Source organism: Ovis canadensis, chromosome 6, assembly GCF_042477335.2.
Source record: "Ovis canadensis isolate MfBH-ARS-UI-01 breed Bighorn chromosome 6, ARS-UI_OviCan_v2, whole genome shotgun sequence".
In the NCBI taxonomy this organism is placed as follows: Eukaryota; Metazoa; Chordata; class Mammalia; order Artiodactyla; family Bovidae; genus Ovis; species Ovis canadensis.
In genome coordinates, this window is record NC_091250.1 from 28853502 (window position 1) to 28877338 (window position 23837).

At 38.2% G+C, this 23837-nt stretch overlaps 1 protein-coding gene across 7 annotated transcripts in view; it reads right to left on the minus strand.

Annotated features, from left to right (window-relative positions):
- The window catches only part of ANK2 (ankyrin 2), a 699882-nt gene that overhangs the window by 576364 nt on the left and 99681 nt on the right, over positions 1 to 23837 (minus strand). For 4 of the 7 annotated variants that reach the window (XM_069593466.1, XM_069593470.1, XM_069593457.1 and 1 more), the window contains exon 1: positions 2051 to 2391. The exons of the other annotated variants lie outside the window; for them this stretch is intronic. The gene's annotated coding sequence lies outside the window, so the exon portion shown is untranslated. Of the gene's footprint in view, positions 1 to 2050; positions 2392 to 23837 lie in introns of those variants that run through there. 7 annotated transcript variants of the gene reach the window in all.

Consider the following 23837-nt stretch of genomic DNA (forward strand, 5'->3'; position numbering starts at 1 on the left):
GTGCTTTCCCTAAAAAGTAGCAAAGTTGGGTGTAGATGGCCTCTCTGCATTAATCATAGCCTGCCAAAAGAGATGATACTAAGACAAGGGAATACAAAGACAGTAAACGGAGCGTTTACCGTAAGAAGGAGAAATGGGTCATTTCCTTCCACTTCTTTTCATAGCCATGTATCGACTTTTGCAGAAAAGAAACTCTAAAACTCCCATAAATGGGCGTCTTTATCCTGAGAAGTGGGCAGTGTTCTCTTACAAAGAGATGAGGGCTCCTCGAGTTTGCGTCCAAGGAATCAACACGCCCAAGCATGGACAGCGCTTCATCAGGCTTCCCTTCAGAGAGAGATGGAATTTGGCACATGGCCAAAAAAGGAGGTGTGGTCTCAGGCCGAGAGAGGGCTATGTCAGTGAAAGCACCTCTGAAGACACACCTCATACTGTGCTCACCTACTTTACCAGCAGAGTACCAGCTGCATTTCCTCTGCCTTTGTCAGCGTCTCTGAAATAACTAACAGAATTACAAGCAGTGATAGGGCATTTTCCGGCATAAATCTGGCTTCACTCAACAATATGGAAGGCAGACAAGGTGGGGTGGGGCAGAACAGGGGGAAGCTTCATTTTTCTATGCTTCATTTTATTTGGCTTGTACTCTATTCCACAGAGCTCAAAGGATGAATTGGAACCCTCTCTGCACTGAGTGCTCATACAATTAAGTGGAATAAAATGGCAAGTGAATAATCCATGTTCACAGCACTATGGGTGGGGCAAGCTCTTGTCTGTTGTGTGATGTTCTGTGACTTAAATCATCTCTTGCAAAAGGCTATAAAAAAAGAACAGACCTCATCTCTGCTTACTTTCCTTGCTCCCACCTCACCATCTTTCCCACCCCAAAGTTTCCTCAATGCTTAAATGTTTCTGGAATTGGTCTTTGGCCCCAAAGTCCACAGTTTATGCAGAGACTCACAGAAAAGACTAAGGTTATCCCTCAAAATAAAACAAAGAAAGAATAAATATTTTTCAATGCTTAAAGACATAGTCTATGTATTTGCTATTGTCCTTCAAGTAGACATCCTATATAACTTGACCTAAAACTCTGTCAAGTCTTCATAAAAAACAGCTAAGACAAACAATTTGTTCTAAATTTCCCTTGAAAATCCCTTACAACCATACACATTTATTTTCAGTCTCTGAAACATTTAGTGTCATATGCCCAGAAAGAACAGTAAGATGTTACTGAATTTATTCCCCTGTTCTCGAAAAAGGCCACACCTAAACACTGCCAAGGTGAGAATCTCTTCTGATGCCTAAGTGTGGGAATGTGATACATGTTACCAGCAAAAAAATTAAAATCGCCCCCAAAAGCTGGGCTTAGGAATCTGCACTCTCGCAGTTCTCGTCACTCTTTAATTGGGCTTTTGAACCAGGCGAGACAATTTGAAAAGAGAGTGAGAACTCCATCATTCTGCCACTGCCGGCACCTGTTCCGCCAGATGACACCACCTAACATAATTTGACCATTAAAAACAAGGCAATTTATCAACACCAGTGACTCTAAATCTACATGCTCCTCACTGCTGGTTCACCCTGCTTTCTCTCTCAACACTCACCCAAAGCAGAAAAGAACCAGCAACTGCTAAATATTTTTCCAGCACAGACACAGCCAATTTCTTAACATAAGCAATGATTCTGACCTAGAAAGCCACCACCCTCTCTCCCCGCTCGCTTACCACACAGAGACCACACCAAGTCCACCCAGGGGTCTGAGAATCTGAAATCAGTTCGCTTTAACCACATCAAGCATATCTACACTACAATCACAAAAATAGAAAATGAAATTCAGAAAAACACATCACGTGGAAAACAAACCAAAATCAGGGCTGGGGGACATTTGCACATTGGCGCTGCCTGTGAACTCCAGGATGGCATAGAAAGCAATGCTGCCCAGCCCAGATTCTGGGAGAGTGTTTTACAAAGGGCTTCCAGGCACCCCCAACAACACCATCGTTTCCTTTTCGCTTCAAAACGCTCTGAATAAAGCCCGTCTTTAAGCACTTACTGGGAGCAGCAGCTTTTCTCAGCAAAGTGCCCGTGAGTCATGCAGCAGGAGGGGGCCCCGGAGCAGAGCAAATCAGAGAGCCCCCAGCTTCCCCGCAGGCTGATGTCTGGGAGACAGCAGCCCAGGAGCCGACTTTCCCATCACAGCTTCAGACTGTAATCCATGTGCTTTCGGCGGGCCAGTCCCAGCTGCCCACAGAGCACCACATGATCCGCTGTGACATCAGACCAGCCAGGCGTGACGGCCCATCCGCCAGCCTCGTCCACACTCGTGGGTGCATCACTGGGGTGCCTTCAGCTCGCCTTTAGGCAGGTGGTACAGAATAGGGAACTGCTGTTTTCTCACAAAATATTTTTCTGGCTTGATTTCTTCTGTTTCTAACAGAAGGAAAAATAAGAAAAGGACTTGGACTCGTTTGCAGCCAGAATTCATCAGCTATATGGGAAGTAACTGGACTTCCACGCCTGGTTCTGGGAAGGTGAGAAATGAGCCACTGTCACGATGCCAATACAAGGGGGAGTTTCCCCTGCAAATCACCACCACCCCACAACCTTTCTGTAGACTATCACGCATGTTATACACACACACACATAGGTATCACAAAATATTGGTGGGGTCTCTGTAGATCTTATAAGCTAGTCACCACTGATTTTAGTTCACAGAAGATCATCTCAGGGAGGTAACCACTAGACTCAGGGCCAGTTACAATAATTCCACTGTGAGGGAACTCATAATACAGTCCAACAGAGATAGATTTGTAGACCTAGAGAGACAGATAAGTAAGTAGGTAGAAAGTCAGGATCATCTGTTAATGCTTCTGTTCACTCATTCAGTGACAATTTACTGATCGCCTACCAGATACCTAGCAACAAAGGTGGAATATTAAATTGCAGGGAGGAGGTGAATATTTGAACAGTAGGCATCGTTTCAGTATTTTCTTTAATTTGGCACAGGGCTTCTAGTTCTATTTCTGTAATAATTGTGGAAGTAATAGCTTTATCAAGGCTCCTTATGATATGTTCTGCAACTAATACTAAATCTGAATGCTGATAACAAAACCATGTTTTACCCTAATTTTATTATGCTAAATGGTAACAAATATAACCTTTAAGAATAACCAAAATTATTATGCTTTTATGAAGCAAAATAATAGCCAAGCTAGGCATCAATGACCAGAAAATACATTCTTCCCTAATCAAGAGGAGGATTCACTCTGTCTGCTTTAACTGTATTACTAGGCATGAATTTGGTTAATCAACTTCACTTCAGATATTTATGTGGAAACTGGATCTCCCTAACCAGCTTATAAACCCACTGTATGTCATATAATTCGGTATTACTTACAGTAACTTAAACATAATAGTTGTTCAATAAGTAGTGAGAATGAATTGGCTCAAAACAGTTTTATTTTTTATGTGGATTATTCCCAATAGAGAATAAATGGAAATTAGCTGCCTCTCGGAATCTCATATTGAATTCCAAACAAGCAACCTGGTAATCTCAGGAAAAAAATATCACAAGCTTGATGCAAAACAAATAGATGGCTTAAATCTTACATATATATGACAGATAAATTATTAGATGAATAATATATAGATTAATAGATTATTAGACTAGATTATTTCCATAACAATGAGGATATATAGACATTATCTAAACACTGATATTATAGCTTTAATAAATACGCAAGAAAAACAACACAATCCACTTTAAATGTAAAGATCAAAGCTAAAATGCTTTTGATTATTCTGTAGGAAAGAGCATATTAAGATACAAGAAAATGAAATTGATGTGTTATTCTATTTGAGAAGTATCGTTTAGTTTAGTTTCTTGGCATTTTGCTCACCTTTAACTTTATAAACATAATTAACTTGAACATTTTAAAATAACACTTTCCAGGTAAGTGTCCGTACCAATACCTCACTTAGCGATATTTTGCCATTATCTCTTACTATATGGGCTAAGTAAAGTAGGAAATCTGGCCTCACAGACAAAATACTCCTTCCAAATCTATACAGCTAATAAAAGTTTAATATTTAAAAGACTATCACTGCTACTGCTAAAACCCTAGTCCAGACTACATTACCATGTGTCTCCTAGACTATGGCAACTGCCTCCTCCGTCCTCCATAGAGGAAGCAGAATGTTCTTCTTAATCAGACTGCATCATTCTGCTACTTGAAACTTTCCAGCAGTTTCCCATCTCATTTAATTCCTTTCCATGGCCTCTAAAACCCTTCAATAATAGTGCATAGATGTTTCTCAAGAGCCTTTCTTTTTTAGTAAGTAACACTGAACATTACTCTCCTTGGCTGAATTATTCTTCTTTAAGTAATTAACACATTTTCTGTAACTGATTTATTTCCCTAGGATAGACTATCAGAAAGTGGAATTATTGAATTGAAGGATATGGCCTTCTTCCAAAGTAATAATGTCTAAGCTAGATACGTAGTTAACTGAGCAGACTACAGCTCCCAACCTCCCTTGCTAGATGAGGCCTTGTAAACAGAATTCTACATCTCCTGTTTAAAATAAAAAGGCTTATTCTAGACTTCTTTCTTTTCCCTTGATAAGAACTGCAATACATACTTACCTGTGACCTAGCATCAACCACACAGCTTTAACACTTCGGAAATGGCAGAGCAAGAGAAGGGAAGAAAACAGGGCCCCCAAATGACCAGAGAAAGCAGAGCTTTTCTTCCATCCTAGACCACTTACTATGGACTATTACATGGGAGAAAAATAAATTTTTTTTAAGACACTTTATTTGGCACCTCTTTGTCACAGCATCTGAGGCTCTATCCTAACTAATACAAGTTGTTGCAATTTTTAATACTGCAACTTAATTCATATTGCCCAGTTACTTAGCAGAAAGCCAAAAATCAAGTGACATTTCCACCAGTGTGTACAAGATTATAGTTTTACTGCATTTTAATCAACATTGAAGCTTATTTCTTTCAAAGAAAATCTATTGAATTGATAAAGGACAATAACAGTATATGTTCTCTTATTATTAGAAAGTTAAACATGATTTACTGCTCATCAGCATTCCATCTTTTGAGAATTGCTTATTCATGTCATTTTTTATTTTTATTGGAATTTTAGTACTCTTGTCCATTCTGCTAAGCTTCATAGTTTGTCTTTCAATTCTGCTTTTGGGAAATACGCTGAAATGTTTTATTGTTGTCAAGTTTGTAATTCTTTTATTGCAACTTGTTTCATGAAAAGCATTCCTAATGCCCAGATTTTGAAACCTAAATACTATTACCCAGTAAAAAGTTTTTAGGGGGTTTTAGGAGAAGAGGCTGATTTCAGATCTGAGGCAGAGAATGTACAAGGTAAACTTAGGACATTCTCTTATGCCAGAAAACAGGGAAACTATTGAAGAGCACTAGCATTGTGTCAAAGGACACAGGAATCAGTTTGGGGAGACTCTCAAAGACCAACTTCGTTAAAACATCTGTCCTAATTACTGTGGCTATGTAAGAGCCACACCAAACTTGACTTAAAGCATTTCTTCTTTGCTCAAATCTTCAATCTGGGCAAGGCTCAATGGGGGATCAGCTAATGTCTACTCTGCTCAGTATCAACTGAACATCTCAAAAGCTGGAGGATGAAACCTACAGAGAGCTTGTTCACTCACATCTCTGTTGCCTGGAAGTGAACAGCTAAGGAATGAAACAATTAGGACTGCTTAGTTAACTCTATATTTCTATGGTGTCTTTCCACAACCTCTTTTCAATGCACTGCTGAGTTTTCCAAGTTTGCTGGCATATTGAGTGCAGCACTTTCACAGCATCATCTTTTAGGATTTGAAATAGCTTGACTGGAATTTCATCACCTCTTAGCTTTGTTCGTAGTGATGCTTCCTAAGGCCCACTTGACTTCAGACTCCAGGATGTCTGGCTCTAGGTGAGTGATCACACCATCATGATTATTTGGGAAATGTGCATTAACCAAAACACAATCACAGCATCATCAAGAATACTATAGTTGATTGATGTACTGGAATATGTAAAAATTCTAAACACACTCAACACAGGAAAAAAATTAACACATTGACTACTAATTCCTTACTCGAAAATTGGTAAAGAGGTATGGGATGGGGAAGGAGGTAGGAGAGATGTTCAAGAGGGAGGGGATATAGGTACACCTCTGGCTAATTCATGTTGATGTTTGGCAGAAACCTACACAATATTGTAAAAGCAATTATCCTTTAATTAAAAATAAATTTAATTGTAAAAAACTTGGTAAAGAGAGCAATTTAAGTATTAATTCTTTCTTTTCCATGTGGAACTGTACTTCAGAGTAACAATTAGCTCCAACTGACAAGGGAAAGCTTTTTTTGACAGAAGAATTCCAAATAATGAATGCAAAATGACTGAACGCAAAAACATTGATCGAATTGGGAAAGTCATCATTTGGCAACTTGTAATGGAAACTGTGGTTCAGGCAAGAATCAGCAATGGATGCTAAAAGCACTGAGTATGAGGTTGACAAGGGACTGGATACTAATCTGCTGCCAAATTATCAACACATAGATTATTTACTTGCCTCAAGGGAAACAATGGTAACTTTACAATGGACTCATGTGGCAACTTGGACATTAACCATCAATCCAGTGAAGGAGCTTTGCATTCTAAAAAGAAAAACAACTGAGTATTATGCAACTCCTAAAATAATACGATATTCACAGCGTCACTCATGAAGAATTCCTGACAGGAATGTTTTACCTGACTTTAGTCATAACTTAAGATCACAATTTTCAGTTTATAGAAAATACAATGGAGAGTTAATGAAAAGTGAAATAAAACCAGAGGGAAACAATCATTGAAGTCCAGAGGGTGGAATTTTACCAGAAGATGCATTCTACCACAAAATTGACCCAGTCTCTTCAACAAGTATATCAGTTCAGTTCAGTCCAACTCACTTCAGTCACTCAGTCATGTCTGACTCTGCGACACCATGGACTGCAGCATGCCAGGCCTCCCTGTCCATCACCAACTCCCGGAATCTACTCAAACTCATGCCCATTGAGTCGTGATGCCATCCAACCATCTCATCCTCTGTCGGCCCTTTCTCCTCCCACCTTCAACCTTGCCCAGCATCAGGGTCTTTTCCAATGAGTCAGCTCTTCGCATCAGGTGGCCAAAGTACTGCAGTTTCAGCTTCAGCATCAGCCTTCCAATGAACACCCAGGACTGATCTCCTTTAGGATGGACTGGTTGGATCTCCTTGCAGTCCAAGAGACTCTCAAGAGTCTTCTCCAACACCATAGTTCAAAAGCATCAATTCTTCAGCACTCAGCTTTCTTTATAGTCCAACTCTCATATCCATAAATGACTACTGGAAAAACCATAGCCTTGACTAGATGAACCTTTGTTGACAAAGTAATGTCTCTGCTTTTCAATGTCTAGGTTGGTCATAACTTTTCTTCCAAGGAGTAAGCGTGTTTTAATTTCATGGCTGCAGTCACCATCTGCACTGATTTTGGAGCCCCCAAAAATAAAGTCAGCCACTGTTTCCCCATCTATTTGCCATGAAGTGATGGGACCGGATGCCATGATCTTAGTTTTCTGAATGTTGAGGTTTAAGTCAACTTTTTCACTCTCCTCTTCCACTTTCATCAAGAGGCTCTTTAGTTCCTCTTCACTTTCTGCCATAAGGGTGGTGTCATCTGCATATCTGAGGTTATTGATATTTCTCCTAGCAATCTTGATTCCACTTGTGAAGCACAAGCGTTTCTCCTCCAGCGCAGCATTTCTCATGATGTACTCTGCATATAAGATAAATAAGCAGGGTGACAATATTCAGCCTTGATGTACTCCTTTCCTAATTTGGAATCAGTCTGTTGCTCCATGTCCAGTTCTAGCTGTTGCTTCCTGACCTGCATACAGATTTCTCAAGAGGCAGGTCAGGTGGTCTGGTATTCCCATCTCTTTCAGAATTTTCCAGTTTATTGTGATCCACAGAGTCAAAGGCTTTGGCATAGTCATTAAAGCAGAAGTACATGTTTTTCTGGAACTCTCTTGCTTTTTTGATGATCCAGCAGATGGTGGCAATTTGGTCTCTGGTTCCTCTGCCTTTTCTAAAACCAGCTTGAACATCTGGAAGTTCACGGTTCAAGTATTGCTGAATCCTGGCTTGGAGAATTTTGAGCATTATTTGCTAGCCTGTGAGATCAGTGCAATTGTGCAGTGGTTTGAGCATTCTTTGGCATTGTCTTTATTTAGGACTGGAATGAAAACGGACCTTTTCCAGTCCTGTGGCCACTGCTGAGTTTTCCAAACTTGCTGACATATTGAGTAGAGCACTTTCACAGCATCATCTTTTAGGATTTGAAATAGCCGACTGGAATTCCATCACCTCCACTAGCTTTGTTCATTCATAGTGATGCTTCCTAAGGCCCACTTGACTTCGGACTCCAGGATGTCTGGCTCTAGGTGACTAATCACACCATAGGATTATCTGGGTCATGAAGATCTTTTTTGTATTGTTCTTCTGTGTATTCTTGCCACCTCTTCTTAATAACTTCTGCTTCTGTTAGGTCCATACCATTTCTGTCCTTTATTGAGCCCATCTTTGTATGAAATGTTCCCTTGGTATCTCTCATTTTCTTGAAGAGATCTCTAGTCTTTCCCATTCTATTGTTTCCCTCTATTTCTTTGCACTGACCACTAAGGAAGCTTTCTTATCTCTCCTTGCAAGTCTTTGGAATTCTGCATTCAAATGGGTCTATCTTTCCTTTTCTCCTTAGCTTTTCGCTTCTCTTCTTTTCACAGCTATTTGTAAGGCTTCCTCAGACACCCATTTTGCTTTTTTACACTTCTTTTTCTTGGGTATGGTCTTGATCCCTGTCTCCTGTACAATGTCACGAACCTCCGTCCATAGTGCATCAGGCTCTCTATCATATCCAGTCCCTTAAATTTATTTATCACTTCCACTGTATGATCATTAGGGATTTGATTTGGGTCATACCTGAATGGTCTACTGGTTTTCCCTACTTTCTTCAATTTAAGTCTGAATTTGGCAATAAAGAGTTTATGATCTGCTGCTGCTGCTAAGTCACTTCAGTCATGTCCGACTCTGTGCAACCCCACAGATGGCAGCCCACCAGGCTCCCCCGTCCCTGGGATTCTCCAGACAAGAACACTGGAGTGGGTTGCCATTTCCTTCTCCCATGCATGAAAGTGAAAAATGAAAGTGAAGTCGCTCAGTCATGTGTGACTCTTAGCAACCCGGTGGACTGCAGCCTACCAGGCTTCTCCCATGGCATTTTCCAGGCAAGAGTAACCCACTGGAATGGGTTGTCAGTGCCTTCTCCAGTTCATGATCTGAGCCACGGGCAACTCCCAGTCTTGTTTTTGCTGACTGTATAGAGCTTCTCCATCTTTAGCTGCAAAGAATATAATCAATCTGATTTCGGTGTTGACCATCTGGTGATGTCCATGTGTAGAGTTTTCTCCTGTGTTGTTGGAAGAGGGTGTTTGCTATGACCAGAGAGTTCTCTGGGCAAAACTCTATTAGCCTTTGCCCTGCTTCATTCTGTACTACAAGGCTAAATCTGAGCAAGTATATCTAAATGTTTAAAAAGAGGGAGTAGAGAAGGGAGGAACTTTCCTGGACTAACAGAGAAATGTGATCTATAATAGCCAAATGGTAACAGCCCTGTGTGTCACTGATTAGATCCTGGTTTGGGCAAATTAGCTAATAACAAGCAAACAAAAAACCATGCCCTTTGGGGACAACTGAGAGAATGTGAATATGTACTGAATATTAGAAGATATCAGGAAATTTTTATTAATGTTTTAGATGTGATAATAATGCTTAGGAAAAATGTCTTTAGAGATGAATACTATAGAATCTAGGGATAAAGCAACATTCTCTGATTTATAACCAAATGCTTTAAAAATAAAATTGAGTAAATACGGCTAATGTTAATGATCAATAAACCTATATAGAAGTGTATGGATATTTGTCATGCTATTCACCCCATTTATTTTCATATTTGATAGGTTTTATAGTAAAACATAGTAACACAGAAAAGTTCTTTCCAAGTCCAAGAGTTTTCTAAATATTCATTTCTAAATTTTATGGCTTGACTTTTTTTTAAACTAGGTAACAATTTAAATTACCTGGATTGTTTTTTGCAGTATTTTGTCCTTCCTCAATTATAAAACCAGTTGTCCTAAAATATTGATTAAATAATCCTTCTCTTTCTCCACAATTGTTATACTTCTTTTGTCTTTTATTAAAGCGTTGATATATTAGGGCCTATTTCTGAGATAATTATTCCAATAACTTGTCTATACCAGTGTCATATTAATTTAATCATTATAGCTTTATGTAATAATAAAACAACTTTTCTTACCAATTTTTAAAGCCATTATTGCCCATTTGTTTTTCAATACTGTTGTTTTTGTTTGCTGTTATTATATTCACTAATTTTCATTTTTTTAGATTCCACATATAAGTGTTATCACCCAGTATTTTCCTTTCCCTGTCCATTTGTTTTTGTAGGTAATTTTTGGAATTTGCCCCCAACCTCCCCCAAAATCTCATTTTAGTTTATTTGTTTTCTATTGCAGTTTGATTAAAATTGAATTGGAAAGAATTATCATCTCTATATTACTGACAATTAATACTTAATCTCACTCAAATTTTAGGAGCTCCAGTTCTTAATTCTTCAGCATATTGAGTTATAATGTACTTCCTTCAAACTTCCCAACCCCACTGTTTCAGTTCTGCTCTCTGGAGTGACATATAATTTATGTATTCCTTCTTCTGCATAATTGAAGACAGCAATTAAGTTCCCAGTTTATTCAGCCATTTCCTGACATGATTTTTCATTTTCTTCATTGTCCTGCTTACCCACTTCCAAATATACTCCACTTTGTGTTTCCTCTGGAAATGTGAAACTCAGATTTCTAAGGACTCAAGACTCCAAATATATGTGGTCTGAGAAACACAAAGAAGTGGGATTATTATTTATCCTATCCTGAACACTCAGCTGTTATTAATGCAGTCTTGATTTGTACCCACTTTTCTTGGCAGTCCTCCACACTATTGGCTCAGAACAAGCCTGCAGTCAACTAAAATCACTAGAACTTTTCCACTAAATTGTTCTTAAAATATTAATATGTTTTCTTGAACATAAGCAGATGAATGCTGAATCTATCTGTATATGTATCGTTATATGTATCCTTATGAAATTTCATCTTATCAACAGTGGTCCATCATTTCAGCCTAACTATACATCCCGAATAGCTCAGTTGGTAAAGGATCTGCCTGCAGTGCAGGAGACCTGGGTTCAATCCCTGGGTTGGGAAGATCCCCTGGAGAAGGAAATAGCAACCCACTCCAGTATCCTTGCCTGGAAAATCTCATGGACAGAGGAGCCTGGTGAGCTGCAGTCCAAGGGGTCACAAAGAGTCGGGCACGACTCAGCGACTAACACTTACTTACCTATAATCCTAATTTTACTTTCAAGGAATTAAAACTTACTCATCTGCTAATGTAATAAACATGTCTAACAAATAGAAAAGAACCAAATCCAATGACAAAATAACCAAATACTTCATTCTGGGGGATTACCCAGGGCTGAGTTGAAATAGTGGATCTTTAGCATTTCCTTATCAATTAGGAGATTTATGAAAAAAGGAGCAAGTTTGATCTCACCTGCTCTTTGTAAACTCAAACTGATTCCTAATGATATCTCTTCCCATTCCGAATGCTCACATAGTTCTTATTTTCAGTTCATTCTAAATTTTGCTGAGAACCAATGGCAAACCCAATTGTACATCACAATCCAAAGATGATCCCTTTTCTAAAATTATGAATAAAAATCACTCATCACCCAGTATCTCTACCATTCTCCAGTTCTCCTAAAAAATTACTGACTGTGAATTGTATCTGCACTTTTTCATTGCTCTAAAATATCATTCCTTAGGTCCTAGAACCATGAATTTATTATGGTACCTGCATGTACTTCCATGAAGGTGTTTGCATACACGTTTGTCTTCTCAGCAAGATGTTAAGTTACTCAAGTAATGCTGAGTCACATTCAGTTCAACTCAACCTACAGTTAATGAGTAGCAGGCATTTTAACAGCAACTGTAATAGGAGACAGAGAGACAACAGAGAGAACAACAAACAGAGACGCAAAACAGCATAGTATGTACGAGGACTAGAAACAGTTCTGCGCTGCTGGAGTGAGCGCTATGGAATAGCAGAAGCAAGGATGGGAAGAGACCGCAGTTAGAGGGCCTTGGAAGCCGTGCTAAGAAACTTTACCTTTATCCTCCAGGAGAAAGTAACAGCCCTCCCCAACGCCAGGTTCCCCTGCAGACTCATTCTGTTTGCCCCACACAATCTTAAAAAAAAAAGAGATACAAAAGTCCACAGAGCCTTCGGGCTATACTTTGTCACAGTCCCTAATTCCCTGGGGGTCTTAAACTACAACCAGAATATTAGCTCTTGGAACCCTGGGCCTTCCTCTGGATACTTTATAATGGTCTCCTCAGAGTCTAGGTCAGCGTCTGGGGCACACAAAGCATCAAGATTTTCAACATCCTTTCATGATAAAACCCTCAAGAAATTAGGTATAGAGAGAATGTACCTCAACAAAAGAACATATACAAGCCACATCTAACATTATACTCAATATAATATGTATTATATACGTCTGTATAATACAAGCCCACATCTAACATCATGCTCAATAGTGAAAACCTGAAAGCATCTGTAAGGTCAGGAAAAAGACAAAGATGCCCACTTTGGCACTTCTATTCAGCACAGTACCAGAAGTTTTAGCCAGAGTAATAAGGCAGCAGAAAGAAACAAAGGCATCCAAATAGAAAAGAAAGAAGTAAAATTGTTTGCAGATAACATGCCCTTATATATAGAAAACACTAAAGACTACACACACACACACGCGCACACACACACACACACACACGCGCCAACTTAGAATTAATAAATAAATTCAGTAAAGTTGCAGGACACAAAATCAATACAAAAATCAGTTCTGTTTCTATGCACTAACATCCAACTATCAGAAATGACAATTTAAAAAAAGAACAATCCTACTTCCAATAGCATGAAAAAAAAAAAAACTTAGGAATAAATATAACCAAGAAGGTGAAAGACCTGTACACTGAAAACCATGAAACACTGATGAAAGACATTAAAGACAAAAATCAATGGAAAAATACCCTATATTCATGAATTTGAAGAATTAATATTGTTAAAATATTCATATTTCCAAAGCAATCTATAGATTTAATGCAACACCTATCAAAATTCCCAAGACATTTTTCACAGAAATAGAAAAATTTTCACAGTTCATATGGAACAACAAAAGACCCTGAATACCAAAATAATCCTGAGAAAGAAGAACAAAGCTGAAGTCATCAGTCTTTCTGATTTCAAACTATATTACATAACTGTAGTATTCAAAACAGTATGTGATTGGCAGAAAACAGATGTATAGATCAATGGAACAGAAACAAATGCACACACATACAGTTATCCAGTCTTTGACAAGGACACCAAGAATATACAATAGGTAAAAGATAATCTTTTCCAAAAAACTGTGTTGGGAAAACTGGACAGTTACATGTAAAAGAATGAAATTAGACCCTTATCTTACACGATACCCCAAAATTAAATCAAAATTTTAAGACTTAAACGTAAGACCTGAAACTTTGAAAGTCCTAGGATAAAATAGGAAAACAACTTCTTAGCAGTGACTTTTTGGATAGGAAACGAAAAGCACAGGCAACAAAAGCAATTTTTAAAAAATGTCAAACTAATAAGCTTCTGTACAGCAAATGAAACAACAAAATGAAAGAGCAGCCCATGGAATAAGAGAAAATACTTGCAAATCATATATCCTATAAGAGGTTAATATCCACAATATATAAAGAATACACACAACTTAATAACAAACAAAATATGATTAAAAAATGGACAGAGAACATGAACAGACATGTTTTCAAAGACATACAAATGGGCAACAGGCGCATTTTTAAATGTTCACCACTAGGGAAACGCAAATCAAAACCACAGTGAAATATCACCTCACATATGTTAGCATGCCTATTATCAAAAGAACAATAAAAATTGGTAACTAGGTGAGGTGATGTGTTAATTTATCATTTCACACTGTATACATCTAATAAATCACATTGTACAACCTTTAAAAAGGATTATAAATAGATTAAGATTATTTTAATTATCATAATAATTTTGATTACTTAAGAAATACCCATTTACAGACAATTAGTGATATTGATTTCAAATTATTCTTCTTTGGTGACATTTGTTGTCTTGAAGTACTGCAAAAGAGTATATGTCAAAATAGAGAACATAATTTTCTCAACCATTCTTTAAATCAGATTTTAACTATCAATAATTGAAATGTAAAACTAATATCTTAATTTAGATATCTTTCTCAATTAGTTTGTGAGGCTGACATGTATGGAGTCACTTATAAGTATATTTACTATAGACCTGTATTCTTCTACTGAATATTTCTCATTATAGACATCAATCATCAGAGAATAATTAGAAAGTATTTTACTTAATGTGTATGATTCTAGACTCAAAACTCCCTTCTGCTACTTACTATCTAAAGGTAACTCTTTTGTCTCAGTTTCCTCAGTTATAAAATGTAGATTAAAATAATATCTATTGGGACTTTCCTGGTGGTCCAGTGGCTAAGACTCCAGCCTCTCAATTTTGATTCTTATACCAAAGAACATTTATAAAGTCTTTGCTGCATGCCAGGTAACATACTAAACACATTATATCAATGAACATAGTTCTCCCCATGTCCTCTGCAAATAGATATTATTTTATTTTCAATATTTATTTGTGTGTATTTGGCCATACTGGATCTTACTTACAGCACACAGGATCTTCCATCTTCATTGTGGCATACAGGATCTTTAGTTGCATTATGTGGGATCTAGTTCCCTGACCAAGATCAGATCCCAGAGTACTCTGGAGAAGAAAATGGCAACCCACTCCAGTACTCTCGCCTAGAAAATCCCATGGATGGAGAAGCCTGGTGTCCATGGGGTCGCAAAGAGTTGGACACAACTGAGCAACTTAAAAAAAAAAAAAAAAAGATCCCAAAGTAATACAGTATCATTTTTGAGGTGCACAGTGAAAGAACAATAAATGCTTAATGACTGACATGTAAACAAACAAGCAATCTTTCTTCTGACACATTTTGCACATTTTCCTGACCGATTTTCCTATTAATTTTTCTGTCCTCATTCTTACATCTTCATATATTTTAGACATATACAAATTTACTTGTCAATTAAACTTCAATAAAGCTGGAAAAAGAAAAGATTCTCTCAACAATATTGTAAAGTAATTAGCCTCCAATTAAAATTTAGAAAATAAATAAATAAGACAGCTCTATTACAAAAAAAAAATGTATAACTGTTTCACCTTGCTGTACATCTGAAACTAACAAAACATTGTAAATAAACTATACTCCAAAAAAATTTTTTAATAAAAAATAAAAGAAAGCAAAGGCACTCTCAGCTAGTTACCGGCCTGGCCCACTCCATTGGTTCACACCACCTGTTATGAGGATGGGCAACCAACAGCAGGTGCTAGGATGCCTTCTGGTCTTCTTTCTCCCCATAAAAATGTATGAAGCTTAACTGTAATTTTTTTAACAGAATTTTCTGTTTCTCTCAAACCTGCACATCATTCACCATCTTCATACAACTAAACCTGAATGTTGGAAGTCTATTTTTCCTACAGCCATGGTCTGACTAAGCCCAACCCTCCATTCCCTGAGGACTTCACATTCAGGGATGATATGGCCCTGTGGTTACACCCTCCCCCAGTGGAAGGCACTTCCAGGCTTCCAATCTGTTCTTCCTTGGCGTTCAGAATCAAATTCTGGATGTCCACTCTCCTGCTTGCTTCCTTGCTATAATCAGAGGTAAAAAGCAGCAAAGCTAGTTGAAGCCTCATGAAATGCTTTGCTTTTAGCAGAACAAGACTACCAGAAGTTATATTTACTGGTCCCTGTGCCTATGTTTCAATTTATATTTGGAAAATATTGACCACATCTGCATTCCATAGCAAGCACCTTCAATCACAGTCTCGTTTTGCTCTCCTGTCATTCATATATAAATGCTTATCATTCTCCACTTCCCTGTTTCCTTTGGAAAGATATGCTATCTGGAAATTCAGTGCTATTGCCACCACCTTTATTGCTATATATATTTACATACACTCATAATTATATACATACAAAACAAAACCACCAGGGCTGCTTATTGTGAACAATGAATTGTTTTAAAAACTGTGAGGTTGACTATACACTGATAATTGTGGAAGCTCAGGGACAAATACATGGGGCTTCATTCCACTATTCTCCCTACTTTTGAATACATTTGAAAATTTCAATGATAAAAATATTTTTAAACTATTTGTAAAATTATTTTTCCCCCCAAGCATCCATTTTACCAAATGTTGCTAAATAGTAGTACAAACATTAACACATAATTTCTATTTAGGGTTACCAAATAAAATATAAAATGCCTGCCCTGTTAGATTGAAATTTCAAATAAACAATTGATTTTCAATATATTTAGGATATTTATTCTCTCAGATCTCTAGAGTTAAAGAATCCTGAAATCAGTTTCGCTAAATCAAAATCAAGGTGTTAACAAGGCTGTATTCCTTCCCAAGGCTCTAGGGGAGAATCTGTTGCTTACCACTTTTAGCTTCTAGTGGCTACCAACATCCCTTGGCTTGCAGCCACACCTCTCCAATCTGTAAAGCCAACATCTTCAAATCTCTGTCTGCTCCACTTACACTGCCTGCTCCCCTGTGTGTGTGTCAAATCTCTCTCTGCCTATCTAAAGATACTTGTAATGCATTCAGGGCCTATCTGGATAATCCAGTATAGTTCTCATCTCAAGATTTTAACTTAATGACATCTGCAAAGATCCTTATCCAATGAAGGTAACACGTAAGGCTTTCAGGAATTTGGACCAGATATTTTTAGGGGTCAATAATCAACCCACCAGAGGAGCCACGATAGAATTTATCAGGAAACACTGGAGAGGCAGAGAAGGAGCTGAAAGTTCAACTTGAAAGGAGCTGGATGAAAAAGAAGATGTCAAGAAAGGCTTCCTAGATGAGTGATGCCAGAGAGTATAAATAACTAGAGCAGTAGTGATAATAACAACAGTAATTAGACCAATCACAAGAGACATTAGCTATAATCACCACTACAGCCTACCAGTGAGCACCAGCTGAGCATCATTCTCGCTAACAGGTATGATGTTGGAGGACTGCTACAACGGAATAAAATAAGCAGCAGCAACTGAATGACAAAAATCCTTATACATGGTTCCTGGTAACCACTTAGGGCGGCAAGAAGGCAGGAAGACCTGCTCTATGCAGTCTGTAGAGTATCCGCAAACCACGTATCTTACTTCCAGTCTTTTTATTTTCTATGTCTTCTGCAATGCCCTTCAAAACTTCCCTACCCCTTTAACTATTTTTTATCAACTCAATGTACTCTATAATTTTGCTCAACCATTCACTCAATAATTTTCATTAAAATAAAGTGTTCTGCATTTAAAAAAAAAAAAAATCTAGCAATATAAGCCTCCCAGGTGGCTCAGATGGTAAAGTGTCTGCCTGCAATGCAGGAGACGGGAGTTAGATCCCTGGGTCGGGAAGATCCCCTGGAGAAGGAAATGGCACCCCACTCCAGTATCCTTGCCTGGAAAATTCCATGGACGGAGGAGCCTGGTAAACTACAGTCCATGGGTTGCAAAGAGTTGGACACAACTGAGCGACTTCACTTTCATTTTTTCAAAGGTATATAAAGTAATATTACTATCTCCTCCAACTAATGCTAATGAGCACACATCAACAGATATATCAAGACCTTATCTATGTACAACCATACATATATTTAACTAAACAGAAAAGCACAATTGTTCAGCTGTTGGCAGAAAGTGATAATCAAAACAATACTACCTCAGCCCATTACGCTTCCAAGAAGCAGCAAGTTATATGCTCCTGCTTATTATACTCTTTGGATCCAATCCTACAGGAAATAACTCTAATTCATAAATTATTTCTCCTATAGTGGGATCCTAAAAGAGGATTGGCAATAGGGGTAAGAATTAAAACATCAACAACAATAATTTCCCCTAACCTCCCCCTAAACTTTTCACCCCAAAACCCTTCTTGGTTGTTAAACAGGCACCTCAAATATAAACTACCTAAAATTGAATTTACTATCTTCAGGAACCTCATACTCCTATTGTTTTCCAATTTATCCAGTGGCCAAGCCAGAAACCAGTCACCCTTTTCCCTCACATCATACATCCAAAAAGCCACCAAAGGATTCCAATATCCCAGATCAGCGATTTCCTGCTTCCTTCTCTGCCTTTATCTCACACCCTCACAATTTTGGTCTAAACCCCCATGCTCATTTTTTTTCATTTTTTTAAGAATGTATGCTTACCACGCTGGAATTGTATATGTGCTATTTCTTCTAAAAAAGAAAGAAATGAAACTCTCCCTCTCCTTGTTTAGCTAAGTCCTATTAAATTGATAGCCCCTAAGTTAGCTACCAGTTTTCCCAAGAATTCTCCCCTTAATTCTTGTCTGAGTTAGTGGTCTCTTTTCTGTTCTATCTCAGAAAAGATAGATCTTGTGCTTTCTGTCATTTACTAATTCTTCACAATTATAATTGCCTATTCACTTGTCTTTCACCACCAATACACTACAGGATCACCTTTCTATCATCAGGACCTACTCCAATATTCTCGCCTGGAGAATCCCATGGACAGAGGGGCCTGGCCTGCTGCAGTCCATGTGGCCTCAAAGAGTCAGACACAACTGAGCACAACACAACAACAACAAAGCCTAGTACTCAGGACATAGTAGGATCTCAATAAATACTTATTTGTTGTTCATCGTTCAGTCGCTCAGTCGTGTCCAACTCTTTATGACCCCATGGACTGCAGCACACCAGGCTTCCCTGCCCTTCACCAACTCCCAGAGCTTGCTCAAGCTCACGTCTACTGAATCAGAGAAGCCATCCAACCATCCTCATCCTCTTTACTCAACCTCTAATCCAACCATCAGCCCCTTCTCCTCCTGCCTTCTATCTTTCCCAGCATTAGGGTCTTTTCTAAATGAGTCGGCTCTTCACATCATGGAATTAAATAGGTAGAAAGAGGAATGCAGATCCCATTAGCAAAGTGTTATACATGTATGTTCGGGGAGGCAGTTCAACACATGACTTGAGCATAATAAGCAAAATGAGAGCATAATTGTTACAGCATTTTGTTTACTTGGGCATAAGACAAATAAAACCCACCGTCTCCCCTCCAAAAACAGCCCATTCTCCTCTGCACAGGAAGAAAATCTGACTGTGACTCAGCTCCAAGCACTCGTCCTCCTTATCTTTCTGAATTTGTACAGAAAGCGGAAGTAGTGATAGGGTAGGAGAGCTGACAGATTCCGCCATGCTTCTGCCATTATCCTGGTCCAGCGAACAGTCCTCAGCTGAGCAGGCGCAGAAGCTCGATTTTATTGCTTCACACAAAAGTACAAAGTCACTGAGGTAGATTTTCTTAACAGGGGTTCTTCATCTGAACACAGAATACAGAAAATTATATGAGAGATCATTTCTCAATTCTTCCAAGGCTGGCAAATAGCTACTCCCAATCTAGATGGAAAGAGGAGTTAATTCATTACATACAATAGATGCTTTATAGCCTTTAGGGCCTGTTTCACTTCCAGTACCCCCAGGGGCTTGAATCCCATGAAGTAAATTATATATATATACATGCACACATATATACTTTATACATATATATGTATACATGTGTGTATGTATGTGTGCCTACGTGATGAGTCATGTCCTGCCAGGCTCCTCTGTCCATGGAATTTTCCAGGCAAGAATACTGGAGTGGGTTGACTTCCTTCTCCAAAGGATCTTCCCAACTCAGGGATGTAACCCTTGTCTCCTGCATCTCCAGCATTGGCAGGCAGATTCTTTACCACTGAGCCACTTGGGAAGCTGGTGTATATGTATATATTACATGCACTAATTTGTAAAAGAAAATACATGTGTCACAAAAAACTAGAATACAGTACCATTACCAATAATGTAGCTTGGAAAATACAGACTCTAGAGCCAAAAGACCTTTCCATTGTTAGTTCTAATCTTGTTAATTTAAGATGTATGTTGCGGGAGTAGGTCTGATGAAAGTTGATAAGGCCTTGGTAAGAGTAGTGAGGGGGGCACTCTGCACCCCCCCTCTGATGACTATGTCAGAAGCTTTCTCTGTCGCTTTTTATACTTTAGTAAAACTCTGCTACACAAAAGCTCTTGAGTGATCAAGTCTGGTCCCTGGTCCCAAAGCTAAATCTGCTTCATCGGAGATCACAAATCCAACTGCAAGCTATCAGAACCACATTTGTCTTGGCTCACTTTTTATTGAACTATGAACTAATGATTAATGTAGTGCATGGCACACATTCCATTTCATTAATGGCTAGATGATTAAGTTGTACTGTAACACATCCTGGATTATTTTCTAATGATATTTCACTTCATATATGAAATGCAAATTCTTGCTCATTCATTTAACAGGCACTCATTACATACATGGAGCCTAGACAGGTTATGCATTATACATCATTTCTTTAAAATTAATCTACCACTTCACATTCATTAGGATTACATTATCCAAAAAGAAAAAAAAGAAAAGAACAAGTGTCAGCAAGGATATAGTGAAACTGGAACTCTTGTGCAATGCTGGTGGGAATGTAAAATAATATACTCACTATGGAAAAGTTTGGTGATTCCTCAAAAAATTATAAATATAACTACCATTTAATCCAGTAATTCTACTTCTTGGTATATACTCAAAAGAACTGAAAGCAGAGACGTGAACAGATATTTATACACTCGTGTCTTTAAAAGCTTATTCACAATAGTCAAGAAATGGAAGCAACCCAAGTAACCATTGACAGAGGAATGGCTAAACGTGGTGTGTGTGTGTGTGTGTGTGTGTGTGTATATACATATATATAAAAGAATATTACTCAACTACAAAAAGGAAGAAAATTCAGACACAAGCTACAATACAGGTTGAACCTTGAAAACATTATGGTAAGCAGAATAAGCCAGTCACAAAAGCACAAATCTGTATGATTCCCCTTGTGAAGTATCTAGAATACTCAAAAAAGATAGAAAGTAGAACAGTGGTGACCAGGGGCTGGGGATAGGGACTTACTGTTTAATGGGTATAGACTTTCAGTTTTGGAAGAATAAAAATGTTCTAGAGGGAATTCCCTGATAGCCCAGTGATTAGGACTGGGTATTTCCACTGCTGAGAGCCTGGGTTCAATCCCTGGTCAAGGAATTGAGATCCATCAAGCTGCATGGCAAAGTCAAAAAAAGAAGGTTCTAGATATGGATATAAGTAATGCTTGCATTACAAATGTATTTAATGTCACTAAACTTGTACACTTACCTTAAAATCGTTAAAATAGTAAAGTTTATATTATATATTTTCCCATATTGTTTTAAAGATTAATCAAAAAATGACAATAATAAAGATTAATCCAGTTTCCTTTTCTGATCCTGTTAACATTTATCTTACTTTAGCATCTGCAGTCTTGTCTATCTTCCATGAAGAATAACAGTAACCAACCTTACCTGAGCACTGGGATTCTATAAGCAACTGGGACAGATCTTGGATCACTTTACCCTGGAATGCAGGCCTTCATTCTGATGTCAAGTTTGTAAGTAATATAACCAGAGATGAGGCTTTGGGGAAGTGGAATTAACTGGATTTACACAGCCTGAAAATGGAGAAAGGGTTAGGAAGGGGGCACACTGGAGAATGGGAATCCCAATCCCCTACCTATACACACAGTGTCCAGAGAAAAGATGGCTTCTGTAGTAGGCCAATGTTCTCTGTACCCACCTCAGTTATTCTGCAGTTTAGTCTCCAAAGGAATCCAAAGGAAGTAGAACTGGATTTGCAGGGAAACAGGGAGGGAAATAAGACCTGTAGCACGTACCAGATACTGCCACTGGTGCTTGACATTCATTATTTCATTTGATTTTTATAAAGAACATATTATTATCCTCATTTTATAGATGACCAAATTAAGGCTTAGAGCAATTAGCATTTCCCAAAGTCATTTGCTTGCAAGTCCTAGGACTAGGATTCAAACCTAATTATTTTCTAACTCTTTTAGCCCAGAATCATTTTGTTGTTCTGTCTCACAGTTGCCTATGGAGTCAATTTCTGCCACTGGCTCCCTCTTTAGAAATACGTTACCCTGTATGAATAGGCAAAAAGAAACCAGTATTAAAAGGCAAAAAGATAGGACACTGAAAGATGAACTCCCCAGGTCGGTAGGTGCCCAATATGCTACTGGAGAGATCAGTGGAGAAATAACTTCAGAAAGAATGAAGGGATGGAGCCAAAGTAAAAACAACACCCAGTTCTGGATGTGACTGGTGATAGAAGCAAGATCCGATGCTGTAAACAGCAATATTGCATAGGAACATGGAATGTTTGGTCCGTGAATCAAGGCAAATTGGAAGTGGTCAAATAGGAGATGGCAAGAGCGAATGTCGACATTCTAGGAATCAGCAAACTAAAATGGACTGGAATGGATGAATTTAACTTAGATGACCATTATATCTACTACTGTGGGCAGGAATTCCTTAGAAGAAATGGAGTAGCGATCATAGTAACAAAACAGTCCAAAATGCAGTACTTTGTTGCAATCTCAAATATGACAGAATGATCTCTATTTGTTTCTAAGGCAAACCATTCAGTATCACAGTAATCCAAGTCTATGCACCAACATATAATGCTGAAAAAGCTGAAGTTGAACAGTTCTATGAAGACCTACAAGACCTTTTAGAACTAACACCCCAAAAAATGTCCTTTTCATTATAGGAGACTGGAATGCAAAAGTAGGAAGTCAAGGAACACCTGGAGTAACAGGCAAATGTGGCCTTGGAGTACAGAATGAAGCAGGGCAAAGACTAATAGAGTTTTGCCAAGAGAACACACTGGTCATAGCAAACACTCTCTTCAAACAACACAAGAGAAGACTCAACACATGGACATCACCAGTGGCCAACACCAAAATCAGATTTATCATATTCTATGTAACCAAAGATGGAGAAGCTCTATACAGTCAGCAAAAAGAAGACTGGGAGCAGAGTATGGCTAAGAACATGAACACCTTATTGCCAAATTCAAACTTAAATTGAAGAAAGTGGGGAAAACCACTAGACCATTCAGATATGACCTAAATCAAATCCCTTATGATTATAGAGTGGAAGTGAGAAATAGATTTAAGGGACTAGATCTGATGGATTGCCTGATGAACTATGAACACAGGTTTGTGACATTGTATAGGAGACAGGGATCAAGACCATCCTCACGGAAAAGAAATGCAAAAAAGCAAAATGGCTGTCTGGGGAGGTCTTACAAATAGCTGTGACAAGAAGAGAAGCAAAAAGCAAAGCAGAAAAAGGAAAGATATACCCATTTGAAATCAGAGTTCCAAAGAATAGCAAGGAGAGATAAGAAAGCCTTCCTCAGCGATCAGTGCAAAGAAATAGAGGAAAACAATAGAATAGGAAAGACTAAAGATCTCTTCAAGAAAATGACAGATACCAAGGGAACATTTTATGCAAAGATGGGTACAATAAAGGACAGAAATGGTATGGACCTAACAGA